Here is a 17,640-nt window from a genome sequence, read left to right on the forward strand (position 1 = left end):
ACATACTTTTATCAGCTAAAAACATAATTTATGCTTACCTGATAAATTTATTTCTCTTGTAGTGTAGTCAGTCCACGGGTCATCCATTACTTATGGAATATATCTCTTCCTAACAGGAAGTTGCAAGAGGATCACCCAAGCAGAGCTGCTATATAGCTCCTCCCCTCACATGTCATATTCAGTCATTCGATAAAAACCAGACGAGAAAGGAGAAACCATAGGGTGCAGTGGTGACTGGAGTTTAATTAAAATTTAGATCTGCCTTAAAGACAGGGCGGGCCGTGGACTGACTACACTACAAGAGAAATAAATTTATCAGGTAAGCATAAATTATATTTTCTCTTGTTAAGTGTAGTCAGTCCACGGGTCATCCATTACTTATGGAATACCAATACCAAAGCTAAAGTACACGGATGAAGGGAGGGACAAGGCAGGAACCTTAAACAGAAGGAACCACTGCCTGAAGCACCTTTCTCCCAAAAATAGCCTCCGAAGAAGCAAAAGTGTCAAATTAGTAAAATTTAGAAAAAGTGTGAAGTGAAGACCAAGTTGCAGCCTTGCAAATCTGTTCAACAGAGGCCTCATTTTTAAAGGCCCAGGTGGAAGCCACAGCTCTAGTAGAATGAGCTGTAATCCTTTCAGGAGGCTGCTGTCCAGCAGTCTCATAGGCTAAACGTATTATGCTACGAAGCCAAAAAGAGAGAGAGGTAGCCGAAGCCTTTTGACCTCTTCTCTGTCCAGAGTAAACGACAAACAGGGAAGAAGTTTGACGAAAATCTTTAGTTGCCTGCAAATAAAACTTCAGGGCACGGACTACGTCCAGATTATGCAAAAGTCGTTCCTTCTTTGAAGAAGGGTTAGGACACAGTGATGGAACAACAATCTCTTGATTGATATTCCTGTTAGTAACTACCTTAGGTAAGAACCCAGGTTTAGTACGCAGAACTACCTTGTCTGAATGAAAAATCAGATAAGGAGAATCACAATGTAAGGCAGATAACTCAGAGACTCTTCGAGCCGAGGAAATAGCCATCAAAAACAGAACCTTCCAGGATAACAGCTTGATATCAATGGAATGAAGGGGTTCAAATGGAACGCCTTGAAGAACGTTAAGAACTAAGTTTAAGCTCCACGGCGGAGCAACAGTCTTAAACACAGGCTTAATCCTAGCTAAAGCCTGACAAAAAGCCTGAACGTCTGGAACTTCTGCCAGACGTTTGTGTAGAAGAATAGACAGAGCAGAAATCTGTCCCTTTAACGAACTAGCAGATAAGCCCTTTTCTAAACCCTCTTGTAGAAAAGACAATATCCTAGGAATCCTAACCTTACTCCATGAGTAACTCTTGGATTCGCACCAATATAAATATTTACGCCATATCTTATGGTAAATTCTTCTGGTAACAGGCTTCCTAGCCTGTATTAAGGTATCAATAACCGACTCCGAGAAGCCACGCTTTGATAGAATCAAGCGTTCAATCTCCATGCAGTCAGCCTCAGAGAAATTAGATTTGGATGGTTGAAAGGACCCTGAATTTGAAGGTCCTGTCTCAGAGGCAGAGACCACGGTGGACAGGACGACATGTCCACTAGGTCTGCATACCAGGTCCTGCGTGGCCACGCAGGCGCTATCAGAATCACCGAAGCTCTCTCCTGTTTGATCTTGGCAATCAAACGAGGAAGCATCGGAAATGGTGGAAACACATAAGCCATGTTGAAGACCCAAGGGGCTGTCAGAGCATCTATCAGCACCGCTCCCGGGTCCCTGGACCTGGATCCGTAACAAGGAAGCTTGGCGTTCTGGCGAGACGCCATGAGATCCAGATCTGGTTTGCCCCAATGATGAATCAGTTGAGCGAAGACCTCCGGATGAAGTTCCCACTCCCCCGGATGAAAGGTCTGGCGACTTGGAAAATCCGCCTCCCAGTTCTCCACGCCTGGGATGTAGATAGCTGACAGGTGGCAAGAGTGAGACTCTGCCCAGCGAATTATCTTTGAGACTTCCAACATCGCTAGGGAACTTCTGGTTCCCCCTTGATGGTTGATGTAAACCACAGTCGTGATGTTGTCCGACTGAAATCTGATGAACCTCAGAGTTGCTAACTGAGGCCAAGCTAGGAGAGCATTAAATATTGCTCTTAATTCCAGAATATTTATTGGGAGGAGTTTCTCCTCCTGAGTCCATAGTCCCTGAGCCTTCAGGGAGTTCCAGACTGCGCCCCAGCCTAGAAGGCTGGCGTCTGTTGTTACAATCGTCCAATCTGGCCTGCGAAAGGTCATCCCCTTGGACAGATGTGGCCGAGAAAGCCACCATAGAAGAGAATCTCTGGTCTCTTGATCCAGATTTAGCAGGGGGGACAAATCTGAGTAATCCCCATTCCACTGACTTAGCATGCACAATTGCAGCGGTCTGAGATGCAGGCGCGCAAATGGTACTATGTCCATTGCCGCTACCATTAAGCCGATTACTTCCATGCACTGAGCTACTGACGGGTGTGGAATGGAAAGAAGGACACGGCAAGAACTCTTTTCCACGTTCACCTTCCACCCATGCGACCTCAGAAATGCCAGAACTATCTCTGTATGAGACTTGGCAGTTTGAAAACTTGACGCTTGTATCAGAATGTCGTCTAGGTACGGAGTCACCGCTATGCCTCGCGGTCTTAGTACCGCCAGAAGTGAGCCCAGAACTTTTGTAAAGATTCTTGGAGCCGTAGCTAATCCTAAGGGAAGAGCTACAAACTGGTAATGCCTGTCTAGGAAAGCAAATCTTAGGTACCGATAATGATCCTTGTGAATCGGTATGTGAAGGTAGGCATCCTTTAAGTCCACTGTGGTCATGTACTGACCCTCTTGGATCATGGGAAGGATGGTTCGAATAGTTTCCATTTTGAATGATGGAACTCTTAGGAATTTGTTTAGGATTTTTAAGTCCAAGATTGGTCTGAAGGTTCCCTCTTTCTTGGGAACCACAAATAGATTTGAATAGAATCCTTGCCCGTGTTCCGTCCGCGGAACTGGGTGGATCACCCCCATTAGTAAGAGGTCTTGTACACAGCGTAGAAACGCCTCTTTCTTTATTTGGTTTGCTGATAACCTTGAAAGATGAAATCTCCCTCGTGGAGAAGTTTTGAAGTCCAGGAGATATCCCTGAGATATGATCTCCAACGCCCAGGGATCCTGGACATCTCTTGCCCAAGCCTGGGCGAAGAGAGAAAGTCTGCCCCCCACTAGATCCGTTTCCGGATAGGGGGCCCTCTCTTCATACTGTCTTAGGGGCAGCAGCAGGTTTCTTGGCCTGCTTGCCCTTGTTCCAGGACTGGTTAACTTTCCAGCCCTGTCTGTAACGAGCAACAGCTCCTTCCTGTTTTGGAGCGGAGGAAGTTGATGCTGCTCCTGCCTTGAAGTTACGAAAGGCACGAAAATTAGACTGTTTGGCCTTTGATTTGGCCCTGTCCTGAGGTAGAGCATGGCCCTTACCTCCCGTAATGTCAGCTATAATTTCTTTCAAGCCGGGCCCGAATAAGGTCTGCCCTTTGAAAGGAATATTAAGCAATTTAGATTTAGAAGTCACGTCAGCTTACCAGGATTTAAGCCATAGCGCTCTGCGCGCTTGGATGGCGAATCCGGAGTTCTTAGCCGTAAGTTTGGTTAAATGTACGACGGCATCAGAAACAAATGCGTTAGCTAGCTTAAGTGCTTTAAGCTTGTTCATAATTTCATCCAATGGAGCTGTGCGAATGGCCTCTTCCAGAGACTCAAACCAGAATGCCGCCGCAGCAGTGACAGGCGCAATGCATGCAAGGGGCTGTAAGATAAAACCTTGTTGAACAAACATTTTCTTAAGGTAACCCTCTAATTTCTTATCCATTGGATCTGAAAAGGCACAACTATCCTCCACCGGGATAGTGGTACGCTTAGCTAAAGTAGAAACTGCTCCCTCCACCTTAGGGACCGTCTGCCATAAGTCTCGTGTGGTGGCGTCTATAGGAAACATTTTCCTAAATATGGGAGGAGGGGAAAAAGGCACACCAGGTCTATCCCACTCCTTGCTAATAATCTCTGTAAGCCTTTTAGGTATAGGAAACACGTCAGTACACACCGGTACCGCATAGTATCTATCCAACCTACATAATTTTTCTGGAATTGCAACCGTGTTACAATCATTCAGAGCCGCTAATACCTCCCCTAGCAATATGCGGAGGTTCTCAAGCTTAAATTTAAATTAGAAATCTCTGAATCCAGTCTCCCTGGATCAGATCCGTCAGCCACAGAATGAAGCTCTCCGTCTTCATGTTCTGCAAACTGTGACGCAGTATCTGACATGGCTCTCACCTCATCCGCGCGCTCTGTCCTTAACCCAGAGCTATCGCGCTTGCCTTTTAATTCTGGCAATTTAGATAATACTTCTGTCATAACAGTAGCCATGTCTTGCAAAGTGATTTGTAAGGGCCTCCCTGATGTACTTGGCGCCACAAAATCACGCACCTCCTGAGCGGGAGGCGAAGGTACTGACACGTGAGGAGAGTTAGTCGGCATAACTTCCCCCTCGTTGTCTGGTGATAATTTCTTTACATGTAAAGATTGACTTTTATTTAAAGTAACATCAATGCAATTAGTACACAAATTTCTATTGGGCTCCACATTGGCCTTTAAACATAGTGAACAAAGAGATTCATCTGAGTCAGACATGTTTAAACAGACTAGCAATGAGACTAGCAAGCTTGGAAATACTTTTCTAAATAAATTTACAAGCAATATAAAAAACGCTACTGTGCCTTTAAGAAGCACAAAAAGCTGTCACAGTTGAAATAACAATGAACCAAAATAGTTATAGCAACCAATTTTTCACAGTAAATGTATTAAGTTAGCAAAGGATTGTACCCACCAGCAAATGGATGATTAACCCCTTAATACCCAAAAACGGATAACAATTTAATAATTAACGTTTTTAACACAGTCAAAACACACTGTCACAGGTCTGCTGTGACTGATTACCTCCCTCAAAATGAATTTTGAAGACCCCTGAGCTCTCTAGAGACGATCTGGATCATGGAGGATGAAGTAGACAGATTGTGACTGAATTTTTACTGCGCAAAAAAAGCGCTAAAATAGGCCCCTCCCACTCATATTACAACAGTGGGGAAGCTCAGATAACTGTTTCTATGCAGAAAACAAAGATGGCCATGTGGTAAAAATCATGCCCCAATAAGTTTTATCACCAAGTACCTCACAAAAAACGATTAACATGCCATTAAACGTTTTGAACATACATTTTAAAAGTTATGAAGTGTTATTAATAAGCCTGCTACCAGTCGCTTTCACTGTAGTTAAGGCTCATACATTATTTCAGTATTAACAGTATTTTCAGAGTCAATTCCATTCCTTAGAAAAATACATTCAGTGTACACACACTCATCAGCCTAATACCAGTCGCTATCACTGCATTTAAGGCTGAACTTACTTTACATTGGTATCAGCAGTATTTTCTCAGTCAATTCCATGCCTCAGAAAAATAATTTACTGCACATACCTCATTTGCAGAGGGGGCCCTGCATGCTATTCCCCTTTTCTGAAGTTACCTCACTCCTCAGATGAGAACAGCCAGTGGATCTTAGTTACGTCTGCTAAGATCATAGAAAACGCAGGCAGATTCTTCTTCTAATGCTGCCTGAGAACAAACAGCACACGCCGATGCCATTTAAAATAACAAACTTTTGATTGAAGAAATAAACTAAGTTAAAACACCACAGACCTCTCACAACGACCTATCTTTAGTTAGGCTGCAAGAGAATGACTGAATATGACATGTGAGGGGAGGAGCTATATAGCAGCTCTGCTTGGGTGATCCTCTTGCAACTTCCTGTTAGGAAGAGATATATTCCATAAGTAATGGATGACCCGTGGACTGACTACACTTAACAAGAGAAATATGGTCTTTGCAATGTAAGGCCCTCAGTACATGAGGGACACATTTGAAGTGGGGGTTCCACAATTGCTTCTAAACACATAGAACACTGACTTTCTTCAATGTCAGACATGTTGAACAGACTAGTAATAACAGCACAAGTCGTTAACAACCTTTATTACATAGGAAAAACAATCAGCAAAAAAAAACTTTAAGAATAAAAAGAGTACACTGTTTTTTCAAAATTGCTAAAACGTTATGCAAAATGATTAATTTCGATTATGTGTGAACCTAATGTGCAATCGGATATTGCACCACAAGTAAACAGGAGAGTTAACCCTTTAATTCGAGTGTTTAGCCCACAAAAAGCGTTATGCAGAGAAAAATTGTTAAACTGCCCCTGCACCTCTGCTCTGCTGTGGCGGCTACCTGCCCCAAAGGACTGGGAAAACGATCCGGTCTCACTCCGAAAAACAGCCTCACAGTCTGGTCCCAACCAGAGCTAATGGCTGCTGTTATCTCCAAGCTCTAACTGCGCACTGAGGCGTGAAATTAGGCCCCGCCCATCATCCTCAATGTGCAAATAACTTAATCAACCGCATGGGAAGCGGTTATAAGAAAAACGACTATGAATAAATGTTATCTAATAAACATATATGCCATGTGGACCCCTCAGTATCACAAAATGTCAGCCCTGATAAATCTCATATTTAATAAAGTAAGCGTTTTTAGGCTGCCCCAGTGTCTTCAACCATATAGCCCATAAGTCTCCCCTGTTGAAATCTCTCACAAGGATAATTATACACAGGTTTACAGTACCATCCTAATAAGGACTACTGCTTAACCCTTCCCAACCTGGGAAATATGTCAGCCCATTCTGATCTACAACAGTCTCCTCAGAATATAAATGACTACACATACCTTAATGCTGCTTGCAGTAAGAAACGTTCCCCACACTGAAGATTTCTCTTGTACTCCTCAGCCAATTTTGTGGGAACCAATATGGATCTCAGTTACAACTGCTAAGATCATCAAACTCAAGGCAGAATTCTTTTTCTATGTCCTGCCTGAGGAAAAAATAGTACTCTCCGGTACCATTTAAAATAAAAAAAATTCTTGATTGAAGAAACTAAAAACTATAATTTTATCACCACTTAACTTTACCCTTCCTATTACTAGCATAGGCAAAGAGAATGACTGGGGGGTGGAGTCAAGGGAGGAGCTATATAGACAGCTCTGCTGTGGGGCTCTTTGCCACTTCCTGTTAGCAGGAGGATAATATCCCACAAGTAAAGGATGAATCCGTGGACTCGTCCTATCTAGTAGAAGAAAAACCATTATTTTCATCATATCTTATAATTTTTTTAATAAAATATGATGAAAACAATGGAAATAAACAAATTTTTTCTAACTTTGACCCCCAAAATCTGGTACACATCAACAACCACCAAAACACCCAGGCTAAATAGTTTCTAAATTTTGTCCTGAGTTTAGAAATACCCAATGTTTACATGTTATTTGCACGTTATAGGGCAATAAATACAAATAGCACTTTGCCATTTCCAAACCATTTTGTTTTTCAAAATTAGCGATAGTTACTTTGTAGCACTGATATTTGTCAGGAATCCCTGAATAACCCTTCACATGTATATATATATGTATATATATATATATATATATATATATATATATATATATATATATATATATATATATATATATATATATATATATTTTTTAGTGGACAACCCAAAGTATTGATCTAGGCCCATTTTGGTATATTTCATGCCACTGTTTCACCGCCAAATGCGATCAAATAAAAAAAAAATCTTAACTTTTTCACAATTTTAGGTCTCACTGAAATTATTTACAAACAGCTTGTGCAATTGTGGCACAAATGGTTGTAAATGCTTCCCTGGGATCCCCTTTGTTCAGAAATAGCAGACATTTATGGCTTTGGCATTAATTTTTGGTAATTAGAAGGCCGCTAAATGCAGCTGCGCACCACATGTGTTTTATGCCCAGCAGTAAAGGGGTTAATTAGGGAGCTTTTAGGGTTAAATTTAGCTGTAGTGTAGTAGACAACCCAAAGTATTGATCTAGGCCCATGTTGGTATATTTCATGCCATTTCACCGCCAAATGCAATCAAATAAAAAAAATTGTTAACTTTTTCACAATTTTAGGTTTCTCACTGAAATTATTTACAAACAGAGCAATAATAGCACAAATGTTTGTAAATTCTTCTCTGGGATCCACTTTGTTCAGAAACAGCAGACATATATGGCTTTGGCATTGTTTTTTGGTAATTATAAGGCTGCAAAATGCCGCTGCGCACCACACTTGTATTATGCAAAGCAGTTAAGGGGTTAATTTTAGCTTTAGTGTAGAGATAAGCCTCCCACCTGACACATCCCACCCCCTGATCCCTCCCTGACCCCCTCAAACAGCTCCCTTCCCTCCCCCACCCCACAATTGTCACCGCCATCTTAAGTACTGGCAAAAACTTTGCCAGTACTAAAATAGAGCTTTTTTGTTATTCTGCAGTGTTGGATCCCCCCTTAGCCCCCCAACCTCCCCGATCCCCCCGAAACAGCTCTCTAACCCCCCCTCTACCTAGTTGCCGACATCTTGGGTACTGGCAGCTGTCTGCCAGTACCCAGTTTGCGGGAAAAAAATGTATTTTTAATAAAAAAAACATTATCTTAAAAATAAATTTTCTGTAGTGTAGCTGCCGGTACCAAAGATGGTAGACACTAGTAAGAGTGCGGAGGGTTGAAGAGCTATTTGGGAGGGATCATGGAGGTTGGATGGTAAGGGGAATCTTACACTGCAGAAAATAGAAAAAAGGAAATTTATGCTTACCTGATAAATTGATTTCTTCTACGAAACGATGAGTCCACGGATTCATCCTTACTTGTGGGATATTATCCTCCTGCCAACAGGAAGTGGCAAAGAGCACCACAGCAGAGCTGTATATATAGCTCCTCCCTTCTCTCCACCCCCAGTCATTCGACCAAAGGTATAGGAAGAGAAAAGAAAAGCTAAAAGGTTCAGAGGTGACTGAAGTTTTGAAAACAAAAATATAATCTGTCTGATATAACAGGGAGAGCCGTGGACTCGTCGTATCGTAGAAGAAATCAATTTATCAGGTAAGCATAAATTTCCTTTTCTTCTACTAGATACAACAAGTCCACGGATTCATCCTTACTTGTGGAATACAATACCAAAGCAACAGGACACGGATGAACGGGAGGGACAAGACAGATACCTAAACGGAAGGCACCACTGCTTGAAGAACTTTTCTCCCAAAAATAGCCTCAAAAGAAGCAAAAGTATCAAATTTGTAAAATTTGGAAAAGGTATGAAGGGAGGACCAAGTCGCAGCCTTACAAATCTGTTCAACAGAAGCATCGTTTTTAAAAGCCCATGTGGAAGCCGCCGCTCTAGTAGAATGAGCTGTAATTTTTTCAGGAGGCTGCTGTCCAGCAGTCTCGTATGCCAAACGGATGATGCTTTTCAGCCAAAAAGAAAGAGAGATAGCCATAGCTTTTTGACCCCTACGCTTTCCAGAATAGACAACGAATAGGGAAGATGTTTGACGGAAATCCTTGAGTCGCTTGTAAGTAAAACTTCAAGGCACGAACCACGTCCCAGTTATGTAACAGACGCTCCTTCTTAGAAGAAGGATTAGGACACAAAGGAGGAAAAACAATTTCCCGATTAATATTCTTATTTGAAACAACCTTAGGAAGGAATCCAGGTTTAGTACGCAAAACCACATTATCAGAATGGAATATAAGATAAGGCAAGTCACATTGTAACGCAGAAAGCTCAGACAATCTTCGAGCAGAAGAGATAACTAAAAACAAAAAACTTTCCAAGATAAAAGCCTAATATCTATGGAATGCATGGGTTCAAACGGAACCCCTTGAAGAACATTGAGAACTAAATTCAAACTCCATGGCGGAGCAACAGGTTTAAACACAGGCTTGATTCTGACTAAAGCCTGACAGAACGACTGAACGTCTGGGACATCCCCAAGACACTTGTGTACTAAAATTGACAAGGCAGAAATTTGTCCCTTTAAGGAACTAGCTGATTATCCCTTCACCAATCCTTCTTGGAGAAAGGACAAAATCCTAGGAATCCTAACCCTTCTCCATGAGTAGCCCTTGGATTTGCACCAATAAAGATATTTACGTCATATCTTATGGTAAATTATCCTAGTGACAGGCTTGCGAGCCTGAATCAATGTATCAATGACCGACTCCGAGAATCCCCGCTTAGATAAAATCAAGCGTTCAATCTCCAGGCAGTCAGCTGCAGAGAATTTAGATTTGGATGTTGGAACGGACCTTGGATGAGAAGGTCCTGTCTCAGTTTCCATGGTGGCAGAGATGACATTTCTACTAGATCTGCATACCAAGTCCTGCATGGCCACACAGGCGCTATCAAGATTACCGAAGCCCTCTCCTGTTTGATTCTGGCAATCAGACGAGGTAGGAGAGGAAAAGGAGGAAACACATAAGCCAGGTTGAACGACCAAGGTACTGCTAGAGCATCTATCAGTACTGCTTGGGGATCCCTTGATCTGGACCCGTAACAAGGAAGTTTGGCATTCTGACGAGATGCCATCAGATCCAATTCCGGTGTGCCCCATTGACGGATCAATGCCGCAAACACCTCCAGATGGAGCTCCCACTCCCCCGGATGAAAAGTCTGACGACTTCTCTACTCCTGGGATATAGATTGCTGATAGATGGCAAGAGTGAGTCTCTGCCCATTGAATTATCTTAGAAACCTCTGTCATCGCTAGAGAACTCTTTGTTCCCCCTTGACGATTGATATATGCTACAATCGTGATATTGTCCGACTGGAATCTTATTAATTTGGCCAAAGCCAACTGAGGCCACACTTGGAGAGTGTTGAATATTGCTCTCAGTTCCAGAATATTGATTAGTAGTAGGGACTCCTCCTGAGTCCAAACACCCTGAGCCTTCAGGGAATTCCAGACTGCATCCCAGCCCAAGAGGCTGGCGTCCGTCATCACTATGACCCATGCTGGCATGCGGAAGCACATTCCCTCGGACAGATGATCCTGTGACAACCACCAAATTAGAGAGTCTCTGGTCTTTAGATCCAGATTTATCAGAGGAGATAAATCCGTATAATACCCATTCCACTGTCTGAGCATGCACAGCTGCAGTGGTCTGAGATGCAAGCGAGCAAACGGAACGATGTCCATTGCCGCTACCATTAATCCAATGGCCTCCATACACTGCGCCACTGATGGCCGAGGAATGGACTGAAGTGCTCGGCAAGTAGTTAGAATCTTTGACTTTCTGACCTTAGTCAGAAAAATTTTCATGTCTGCCGAGTCTATCAGAGTTCCTAGGAATGGGACTCTTGTCATTGGAACTAGTGAACTCTTTTGTATATTCACCTTCCACCCGTGAGTTCTTAGAAAAGCCAACACGATGTCCGTGTGAGATTTAGCTAGATGGTAAGTTGACGCCTGAATCAAAATATCGTCCAGATAGGGCACCACTGCTATGCCCCGCGGCCTTAGAACCGCCAGAAGGGATCCTAGCACCTTTGTGAAGATTCTGAGAGCTATGGCCAACCCGAAAGGGAGGGCCACAAACTGGTAGTGTTTGTCCAGGAAGGCGAACCTGAGAAACTGGTAATGATCTTTGTGGATAAGAATGTGAATATACGCATCCTTCAAGTCCACGGTGGTCATATATTGACCCTCCTGGATCATTGGTAAGATTGTTCGTATGGTCTCCATCTTGAACGATGGGACCTTGAGAAATTTGTTTAGGCATTTGAGATCTAAAATCGGTCTGAAGGTTCCCTCTTTTTTGGGAACCACAGATTTGAGTAAAACCCCTGCCCCTGTTCTAGTCTTGGAACTGGGCAGATTACACCCATGGTATATAGGTCTTCTACACAGCGTAAGAACGCCTCTCTTTTTGTCTGGTCTACAGACAAACGTGAAAGATGAAATCTCCCTCTTGGGAGAAAATCCTTGAATTCTAGTCGATACCCCGGGTCACGATTTCTAATGTCCAGGGATCCTGAACGTCCCTTGCCCAAGCCTGAGCGAAGAGAGAAAGTCTGCCCCCTACTAGACGGGGGCTGCCCCTTCATGCTGTCTTGGTAGCAGCAGCGGGCTTCTTGGCCTGTTTACCTTTATTCCTGGTCTGGTTAGGTCTCCAGACTGACTTGGATTGTGCAAAGTTTCCCTCCTGCTTGGTGGCGGAGGAGGAAGTAGAGGGTCCGCCTTTAAAGTTTCGAAAGGAACGAAAATTATTTTGTTTAGCCCTCATTTTAACAGTTTTGTCCTGAGGAAGGGCATGACCTTTACCTCCAGTAATGTCGGAAATGATTTCCTTTAGTTCAGGCCCGAATAGGGTCTTACCTTTAAAAGGAATAGCTAAAAGTTTAGATTTTGATGACACATCAGCAGACCAAGATTTAAGCCATAACGCTCTACGCGGTAGAATGGCAAAGCCTGCATTTTTTGCAGCTAATTTAGCCATTTGAAAAGCGGCATCGGTAATAAAAGAATTAGCTAGCTTCAGAGCCTTAATTCTATCCAAAATATCATCTAATGGGGTCTCAACCTTAAGAGACTCCTCAAGAGCCTCAAACCAAAATGCTACTGCAGTAGTTACTGGAACAATGCACGCTATAGGTTGTAGAAGAAAACCCTGATGAATAAACAATATCTTTAGACCCTCTAATTTTTTATCCATAGGATCTTTGAAAGCACAACTGTCCTCAATAGGTATAGTTGTACGCTTAGCCAGGGTAGAAATAGCTCCCTCCACCTTAGGGACCATCTGCCAGGAATCCCGAATGGTGTCAGATATTGGAAACATTTTCTTAAAAGTAGAAGGGGGAGAGAACGGAATGCCTGGTCTATCCCATTCCTTAGTAACAATGTCCAAAATCCTCTTAGGGACTGGAAAAACATTAGTGTAAGTAGGGACTTCTAGATATTTATACATTTTACACAATTTCTCTGGTGGTATTACAATAGGGTCACAATCATCCTGAGTCGCTAAAACCTCCCAGAGTAACAGGCGGAGGTGTTCAAGCTTAAATTTGAGGGAACACATTTCCTGAATCTGAAAGCTCTCCCTCACACAGCAATTCCCTTACCCCCAAATCAGAACACTGAGGGTACATCGGAGATGGCCAATAAAGCATCAGAGGGCTCAGCATTTACTCTAATACCGGACCTGCTGCGCTTACCCTGTAAACCTGGTAGTTTAGATAATACCTCTGTAAGGGTAGTAGACATAACTAAAAGAATTAGATGCACTAGAAGTACTTGGCGTTGCTTGAGTGGGCGTTAAAGGTTGTGACACCTGGGGAGAATTGGATGGCATAACCTGATTCTCTTCAGACTGAGAATCATCCTTAGACATACTTTTATCACCTAAAATATGTTCTTTGCAATGTAAGGCCCTTTCAGTACATGAGGGACACATTTTAAGTGGGGGTTCCACAATGGCTTCTAAACACATAGAGCATTGACTTTCCTCAATGTCAGACATGTTGAAACAGGCTAGTAATAACCACAAAAAGTCTTGAAAACACTTTATTTAGTGAGAAAAACAACAATTTGAAAAACGGTACTGCGCCTTTAAGAGTAAAAAAGCGTACAATTTTTCCAAAAGTGCTTTAAAATGTTATAAATATCACAATTTTAGCATATGTGTCTTATCTTGCCAGCTAAGATTGCACCACAAGGTATACTTAACCCTTTATGGGAAAAAAACGTTATGAAAAATAAGATAGCAACCCCCTGCACCAGAGCTATGGCGTCTACCTGCCCTCTGATAATTCACACTATCCCTTCGTTTAGGCTAAATCTTCAGTTTAGGCCCACCGGAGCTGGAGCTTGCTGCCTTCATAACCATTTCAACTGCGCATTTGAGTCGCGAAATTAGGCCCGCCCATCTATATTGATGTCTCTCTGCCTAGTAAAAACCGCTGTAAAGTGGTCTAGAACCTAGCCATGTGGGTTTTTTATATTACCCATCTAACATTGTAAGCCATGTGAAACCCTCCAGTGCCATATGACATAAAAACGTTTGCTCATAAAACGTTATGTTGCCCCTAAGTATAAAAACGTTTTGTTATCAAAAACATTATGTTACCAGTGTCAACCAAATTTCTAGCCCATAATATACAGGTCCCAGTAATACCCTTTCTATTACATGTAGGATTACTGCTTACCCCTTCCCTTATGGGAACTATGTCAGCCAGTTCTGAAATACCACAGTCTCTCCAGAAAAAAATGACTGAACATACCTCAATGCTTGTAGCATGAAAACCGTTCCCCACACTGAAGCTTCTCAAGTACTCCTCAGCCATTTTGTGGGAACTTCTCTGGATCTTAGTGACAACTGCTAAGATCATCAGAAATCTTCATCCATCTGCTGCCTGAGGAAAAATAGCACTCACCGGTACCATTTAAAATAAAAAAGTCTTGCTTGAAGAAAATAAAATCTATCATTTTAACACCTCTTTCACTTTACCTCTTCCTATTACTAGTATAGGCAAAGAGAATGACTGGGGGTGGAGAGAAGGGAGGAGATATATATTATATATATATAGCTCTGCTGTGGTGCTCTTTGCCACTTCCTGTTGGCAGGAGGATAATATCCCACAAGGATGAATCTGTGGATTCGTTGTATCTAGTAGAAGAAATATTTTCTTTTACAAAATAAGAACAAAAATTTGCCTTAAAAGGGACAGTCAACACCAGAATTTTTGTTGTTTTAAAAGATAGATATAATCCCTTAATTACCAATTCCCCAGTTTTGCATAACCAACACAGTTATAATTATACATGTTTTACCTCTGTGATTACCTTGTATCTAAGCCTCAGCAGACTGCCCCCTTATTTCAGTTCTTTTGACAGACTTGCATTTTAGCCAATCAGAGCTGTCCCCATGGTAAATTCACGTGCATGAGCTCAATGTTATCTATATGAAACACGTGAACTAATGCATTTTTTATAGTTTTTTACCACTAGAGGGCATTTAGATTAGAGGCGGCCTTCAAGGTCTAAGAAATTAGCATATGAACCTCCTAGGTTTAGCTTTCAACTAAGAATAACAATAGAACAAAGCAAAATTGGTGATAAAAGTAAATTGGAAAGTTATTTAAAATTGCATGCCCTATCTGAATCATGAAAGTTTTTTTTTGCCTTGACTGTCCCTTTAAATCTTCATATTGCCAGTACCTAAGATGGTGGTAATCAGTGGAGGGTGAGGGAGGGAAGAGCTGTTTGGGAGGGTAATCTACACTAAAGCTAAAATTAGCCTTACAAAATACCTGATTAACCCCTTCACCACCAGGAATTTCAGACATGTGGTGTGCAGCTGCAATTAGCAGCTTTCTAATTACCAAAAGGCAAAGTCATGTATGTCTGCTATTCCTAAACAAATGGGATCCCAGATAAGCTTTTACAACCATGTGTCATAATTGCACAAGCACTATGTAAATACTTTCAAGCGAGAAACCCTTTGTGAAAAAAGTTAAGTTTTTCTATATGATCGCATTTGGCGGTTAAATGGTGGAATGAAATATACTAGAATGGGCATAGATTCATACCTTGGGTTGTTTGCTATAAAATGTTAAAAAAATTAAATTATATATCACAGCAGGGATAGGCAAGGGATCCGTGACTGGCCCTTGCAGTGTCTGCCACCCATTTTGCGGAGGGAAGGAAGGAGTAGGACAGATGAATGCTGGTCCTCACTCCCCCTTGACCCAAGTGGCACCGCGTTTAGTAGCGGGAAAGTGAAGGAAGAAGCAAGCTGCTTGCAGTCAACTAACCATGAGTCGTGACCCATCCAAAATCCTTGATCTGTGCGGCAGCGTGGTGCTGGTGTGTGTGTAGAAGAACGCTGCCTATTCTGACAAACTTTACATAACCAACCATGATCATGCAATTAACATCAAGATGAGTGGGATTGGTCAGGAGTTGCAGACTCTCAATATAACCAAAAATAAATAAAAGGTAATAGCACAAGCAGTTTATATAAATGTTATTTTAAACTTGTTTGATTAGATGACTAACTTGTAGTTGTGGAACTAGAGCAGGGATGTCCAAAGTGCAGTCCATTTGACAGCAAAGTATCCCTCTCCTGACTTATAGAAAATGTCAGCAGATAGGAACCATTCGGCCTATTTAGTCCGCCCAATTTTTTGAATACTTTCATTAGTTCCCGGCCTTATCTTATATTTAGCATAACCTTATGCCTACCCCATGCATGATTAAACTACTTCACTGGCTCTACCACTTCTGCAGGATGGCTATTCCACCATGTATTCATTACACTCTCTGTAAAGAGTGTTTTTTTTTTTTATGTTTCTAATTTGAAATGTACCTTTATGTCCTTGACCAACGTCCATACTTTGGAAAATGTCCGATACACACTTGGTCCATGCTTATCCCTATCTCACAGGTATAATTCGTGTACTTCTAGGATTACTAAAGCCAAAATTAGCCAAGCAGCTCTGGGTAAAGCCTAAAGAAATGTAATCCCCCATCTACACTTTATTTTGCCTCTGCCTAGGGAGTTTTGAAGGAAGGCGTCCGCCGATCCTGACATCCATCCGAAATGAACCTTGGGGAATGGTGTTTACAAGGGGGGCTTTGCCCACCTTGAACCCACCAGGCAGAGGTAAAAAAATGAAATGTGGTGACTTGATGCACCCTGATAATTATGTGATATCGGGCTTTACCCACAGCCACTTGAGTAATGTCTGCTAACGCAAGTAAAATTAAAAAAAAAAGTCTTCTATCCAAAAGTGAAATGCATCGATGTACATTTTTGCCAGTTTTGGCTGGAATGTCCCTTTAACCCTTTCATAACAGTACTTCCAGGGATGTAGGTCTCACTGACAGCAGTAAACCTGCACTATTACTGCATCCTTAGCACTCTAGCAATATTAGTCATTGGTACAAACACTAACACAGAATGTTATGGACACTTCTGAACCCACCTAGGATTACTCTTCTAAGACTACCAACAAATCTAATAGAAGTAAATGGAAAGTATTTATATTGCATGCTCTCTGAATCATGAAGCTTTAGTTTTGACTGTCAATTTAAAAAAGTATAAAAAAAATACAAAGGGTGATGGCATTGTCATCTGCTACTGGGCAGTAGACACACTACAATTTACTTCCACTGTACTAGCGCTGCCGGAATCTGTTGGCGCTCTACAAATAACCGATAATGTGCGCTTTAGGCGCACATTGAGGCTCCTACTGAGAGTGAGATAAGTGTATCTGTCTGATAGCTGTAATATGATGCAGGAAATTTAACTGAAAATAAAAATCACTTATTTAAAATACTTTTGTTAAAGGAACTTAAAACAAACATTTTCCTTTCCAGACTCCATATACAATTTGAAACTTTCCAATTTACTTCTATTATCAAATTCTTTATTTGCTTGTTATCCTTTGTTGGAAAACTTCTGCCATATAGTGCTGCAGACATGTGCAGGTTTCAAAGTTTACCTTCCTGCTTTTCAACAAAGTTACACATTAGCAAGAGCACTAGACAGCACTATTTTCCTGGCATGTAGTGCTTGAGGTATATGCACTCTATTCTCAACAATGGGGATGAAGCAAATTTGACAGAGGAAAAATTAAAAACATTCAAAAAAAATAAATTTGGCTACAGGTCCATTTATAATGC

Source organism: Bombina bombina, chromosome 1 (assembly GCF_027579735.1).
Source record: "Bombina bombina isolate aBomBom1 chromosome 1, aBomBom1.pri, whole genome shotgun sequence".
Classification (NCBI taxonomy): Eukaryota; Metazoa; Chordata; class Amphibia; order Anura; family Bombinatoridae; genus Bombina; species Bombina bombina.